The sequence below is a fragment of the Manis javanica genome, chromosome X (assembly GCF_040802235.1).
Source record: "Manis javanica isolate MJ-LG chromosome X, MJ_LKY, whole genome shotgun sequence".
Lineage (NCBI taxonomy): Eukaryota > Metazoa > Chordata > Mammalia > Pholidota > Manidae > Manis > Manis javanica.
Genome location: NC_133174.1, coordinates 40084143 through 40090109, shown reverse-complemented (window position 1 = coordinate 40090109; position 5967 = coordinate 40084143).

Below are 5967 nucleotides of genomic sequence, written 5' to 3'. Positions count from 1 at the left end.
GATGCTTAGCCAGAGGGACGCCAGCCCCTGCTCCCGCGCCGTTGGCGCCTGTGTCAGACACAGCCACCCCTACAGGTTGTGGTACTTCTAGGACGCGCGAAGCATGCTGGGGGTGGTAGTCCTCTTTGGCTGGTATCTGGTGCACGTGGTGGGCATCAGCGCTCAGTGTAAGGGAAAATGTAAACCTGGGCTATAGGAATTCTGGGAGCTGTGCTCTGAGAGGGTGGGAAAAGGGAGCAGAACACGGTCGGTATCTCCAGATGAAAAGGCACACCCATCCTACAAATGAGAAGACTGAGGCTCAGATGGCCAAAATTCATTCATTTGACATTTATGTAGCTCAAGCTGTGGGCCAGCTTGATTCTTCCTTGACCTGAGGGCTCTGACTGACATTCTAGTGAGACAGACTATAAATACATAAATAAGTTAAAAAGTGGTATCATAACAGACATGTGACTATATAAATCATACAAAATAAAATACATATAAATACTTCATAGCTTACATGATAGCTAGTCAACATGTAAATAATTGACATCTGTATATATCTTCTGTTGCATACATTATACATGTTCTATGTTAATATGTAAATGTATAATTAAATACACCTGTAAATATGCGTTGTACACACGATAACTGCTAAATGCTGTGGAAAAAAATAGAACAAGGTAAGGGGAAATCTGTGGGGACAGGTTGAGAAGCTGATGTTTGAGCCAAGCTGTTCAAGACAAATGGTCTTATTGCCTTATTGCAAATTCTGTCTCATATCCTGTCAACAATCTCCAAATTTGTTCATTTGAAGAAGTTTTATTGAGCACCCACCAAGTGCACGGCACTGGGAACATGGCAAAGAACAGCAAGGAGACTGCCCTTGCAATAGTCAAGAACACTCTTCCATCAGATCTTTTTTTCTTATTTATCTTTTGCCTTACCTCAGAGAGACCTCCCTGGTAGCCCCATGTAGTCAGAGAATGCTTCTCTGAGGAGGTGGCATATTAAAAGTGAGGAGGCAAACCATGTGTAACATGGGGGAAAAGCATTCCTTGAGGGTGGGAGTTCAGCATGTTTGAGGAAGAATGCAGAAGTCTGTGTAGGCAGGGAGCAAGGAAGGGGGAGCTTTGGGAGATGAGATCCGAGACTGTGCCAAGTAGAGAGCTCTGTAAGCCAGGCCGAGATGGTTGTCTGGTTTTTATTCTAAGACCTGTGGAGAGCCATAAAAGGACTTTAAGCAGGGGAGTCACATTATATAAATTATATTTTAGAATAAGCGGTCTGGCTGCTTTGTGTAGAGAAAGAAAAAAATTGTAAAGGGGAAGGTGGAAGCAGAAAACCCAGTGAGTGAAAAAGCCACTGCAAGAATCCAGGAAGCAGTGAGATCACACCAACGTGGTGAAAGTGTAAGTGGTGCAGAGAGATTTGATTTTGGATTGGTTTTGAAGGTAAAGACGCCAGGATTTTCCAAAAGATCAGATAAGGGGCATGAAAAATAGAGAGGGGTCCTGGCTGACACCCAGGTTTTTAGCCTGAGCAGCTGGATCAAGTTGTCATCAACTAACATGAGAAATACTCCATCAGGAGCAGGTGAGGCATAAGATCAGGAGTTTGTTTTGGGGTGTGTTACATTTGAGCTGCATGTTCGACATCCAAGGTGTGGTATGTGTCAGTTGAGTGAACAGTTGGGGACTGGGCTGAAATTCGGGGGTGGAGGGAGGTCTGGGCTGGAGATAAGGATTGGGGACCATCAGAGGTGATAGCTGAATCCATGGGTGTGGCCGAGTTCTCTGAAAAATTGATTGCCTTCAGATGGATAAGTGGAAGTAACAGGCAAGATTTGAACTTTCTCAGTTGAGAGGGAAAAGCATTCCAGTTGGAGGGAACGGCTTGAGTGGAAGCCTATGGAGGTAAGAAAGCAGGAAAGGAGAGGGAGGGCGAAGGTGGGGGTGAGAGTTGTACTGTGTCGTGTGGTCTCCAGCCACGTATGAGTATGCCTGCTGGTTCACAGCCTCACTGAGCTGATGGTCAAGCCTTTGGGTGCTTGCCAATTCAGTGTAATTAAAACTTGCATTTCCCTTATTATGAGTGAGTTCGGGCGTTTTTGCAGAAATCAAAACCAAAACGAGTTATCATCTCACACTGTCAGATGGCTAGTACCCAAAAGTCAAGAAGTAACAAGTGTTGGTGAGGATGTGGGAACAGGCAATCCTCCTACCCTACTGGTGGGAATGTAATTGGTACAACCATTGTGGAAAGCAGTATGGAAGTTCCTCAAAACACTAAAAATAGAAATACCATACCATCTAGTAATTCCACTCCTGAATATTTAGCCAAAGAAAATGAAAACACAGATTTGAAAATATATGTACCCCTATGTTTATTGCAGCATTATTTACAACAGCCAAGATATGGAAGCAGCCTAAATGTCCACTGATAGATGAATCGGTAAAGAAGTGGTATATATACATAGTAGAATATTAGCCATAAAAAAAGAATGAAATCTTGCTATTTGGGACAACATGCATGGACCTAAAGGGCACTATGCTAAGTGAAGTGAGACAAAGACAAATACTGTATGACTTCACTTATAAATGGAATTCAAAAAAACAACAAATGAACAGAGAACAGAAATAGACTCATTAATACAGAGAATAACCGGGTGGCTGCCAGAGGGGAGGAGGGGCGAAAGAAGTGAAGGAGATCGAGAAGTACAAACTTCCAATTATAAAATAAGTCACAGGGATGAAAAGTCTAGCATAGGGAATATTGTCAGTAATATTGTAATAACCTAGTATGCTGACAGATGGGGACTGCATGTATCGTGGTGAGCATTTTGGAATGTATATAAATTTCAAATCAGTGTCGTGTACCTGAAACTAATAAAATAGTGTCTATCAACTATTCCCCCACCCCCCAAAAAAGGTATTTGCGATTCTTGTTTTCTGGGAATTTTCTGCTCATGTTCTTTATCCATTTTCTATTGGGTTATTGTACTTATGGATTTTTAGGGACTCTTTCTATAGTACCTTAAAAAAAGTCTTGAGGATGTGAGCAATTTGAAGTTACTGTGTATTTATTCATGCCTCCAAGAGCTGTTGCCAAACTCTGTTCTAGGCTCTGGGAACATAGTAGTGAGCAAGGCAGAAAAAAAGTCTCTTCCCACACGCGGAGCTTTCACTCTAGTGAAGCAGAGAAACAATGTAGAAAAGTAAGAAATACATACTATGCAAAAAGTTGACAAGTGTAATGGAGAAAAACAATGCAAGGGAAGTGCCCAGGAGGCATGACGGGGGCAGGATTTAGAATTTTAAATGGGGTATCCAGGGCAGGCCTCATTGAGGTGACATTTTAACATCCAAATGGCTTTATCTCCTTCAGTCTGGAACCATTCTTCATTCTTCCCTTGTCCTTCACGACCTTGACGCTTTTCAAGATAACAACCCAGAATTTTGTAGAATGTCCCTCAGTTTGGTTTTGTCTGGTGTTTCCTCATAGATTCCAGGTGTTTCATTTGGGTGGGATTATCACACAAGTGATGCTGTCTCATTGCATCCTATCGGATGGCTCATGATTTTAATACTGACAATGTTCACTTTGTTCCCATCCTTTAGATGATATTCCTTTCATTATTAACTTTGGTGTATTGCATGGGGCAATACTTTCAATCTATGTAAATATTCTGTTCTTTATCAACGTGTAGCCAGCAGTGTAACCACCAGTTTTATTTAACATGCAGATATTCCAAGTCATTGTTTTGTAATTAGTTGACACTCTATTGTAAAGAAGGTAATTTCCCTACTCCTCCATTTATTTATTTACTTTTATCATTTAATGTATGTATGGGATTCATGGATTCTTAAACATTATCAAGAGCTTTTTCTGTGGTTAAAATTATTGTTTTACTTTTCATCTGTTAATGTTGAGAACTACATTTATAACTTTTCTGATGTTGACCCAAGTTTGTGTTCCTGGGATAAACTCTATTTGATCAAAACATTTGCTTTCTATTGGTTTCATGTGGCTAAGATTTTATTAAGGATTTTTATATCTACAGGTGGAAGTAAAATAGGCTTGAAGTGTTCTTGTATTTTCTGGTCTGTTTTAGGGATCGAGAATACACTCACCTTATAAAATAGACATCTTTTGTTATTTTTCTAATATCTAGGACAACTTTCATAAAATAGCACTTAACTATTCCTTGGGAGCTGGATAGATTATGAAAACCGCCCTGGGCCCTTATTTTGTTAGGGAGAGGGAAGCTTTTGACTGCCATTTCAACTTACTACTTTTTGCTGTGTTCAACCAGTCTGTTTCTTCATGGAACAGCTTTGGCATTCTATTTTTCTAGGAATGTATTTGCCTCATCTAGATTTTCAGATACACGTTTATTATTTTAAAAAGCTCTATTGCATCTGTAAATCCCTTTTTAACTTTGTATCTGGTTTGTTTGCATCTTCTATCTTCTTTAATTGATCAGTCTTGCCAGAGGTCTGTCTTTACTCTTAATTTGTTTCAAAAATTCTACTTTTGGTTTTATTATTCTGTGTTTTTCTCTATTTCATCTATTTCTGCTTTTAATTCCTTCTTGTAGGGGCTTGCTCTGGTGGTCTTTTTCCAACTTCTTATATAATTTACATAAAATAAAATGCTCAGTTTTACAGCCTGAATTTTTACCTAAGTATATACCCATTGGACCAGCACTCTAGTCAAGATACAGCACATTTTCAAATTCCAGAAATGTACCTTACAACTCTTTCCAGTGATAACACCTCCCCACCTCCACCCTCCTCTATTGTCACAAATGTATCCCATGTAACTGAGAACTTCACATAAATGGAATCATACATTCATGTGATTTTTTTCTTGTGTTTTCACTCAACATGTTTCTGAGATTCATTCCTGTTTATGTTTGTATCAGTATTTTGTTCCTTTTTATTGCTGAGCTGTAGTTCATTGTATACCATAATTTATCCATTCTCTACTTGTTGGACGTTTGTGCTGTTCCTTGGTTTTTGGCTATTATGAACACGGATGCTATGAATGTACATGAACAAGTACTTTTGGTGACATATGTTTGCATTTATTTGGGGTAAATATCTAAGAATGGACCTGCTGGGTCATTGGGTCAGTGTAGGTTTACCTTTACATGAAATAGCCAAACAGCTTTCCTGACTGGCTGTTGAGGGTTCCTTGTTGTGGGATTCTGGGAACTTGGCAGGGGGAGAAGGCAAAGAGGGAAGGGAATGTGGGGGGCACCTCCAGACTAGAGGTCACCCATTTGGAGACTCAGGCTCTTTTGGGTGGCCTCTTTCTATTCTTATTTCCTCCCCACCCCTCACTGGGCAACATGTCCACCTCACCAGCACCATTCCACCTTTAGGGCCCTCCTTAACCCAACTTCCTACAGTTGGTGCAGGGTGCTGCCACATGCCCTGTGGGGGAGGGGCTTTGCACCAACTGCTCCTCCTAGCCACCTCCCTTACTAAACCCTCTGGTCTCACAAGCATGTATATTTAGAGGAGGGGCAGTTCCTGGCCCTCTTCCCAAGCACTCTGAGGTAGTGAGAAGGCAGCCCCAGCTTCATGTTCTGCTGCACCCACATCTGTGCTGAGCACATGCCTGTAACTTGAGGATCACAGGGTACAGACTGGTGGGTGGTGACCAGAGGGGGTGAGATACTGTGTTAACAGCCACAGAAACTTGGGGAACAAGTGGACCCAAACAATCCTTATGGGGCATCCCTTGGAGGTAGGATTGGCAGGCCAAACTTCTCTATCTCCACCCCTCTGGGGTCATCAGCCTTTTGAGGGCCAAGAGCCAACCAGCACCAGAATGCTCATTGTAATCCACTTAGAGATGCCCTCGGGTATTGTTCCCAGACCCAGGAGGGATAAGTGCAACTGTAGAGTAGGTGCAGCTTCAGGGTGGCAAGGCCAAGAGATGGGGGATTCTCAGTTCTGAGGGGCTGTGACC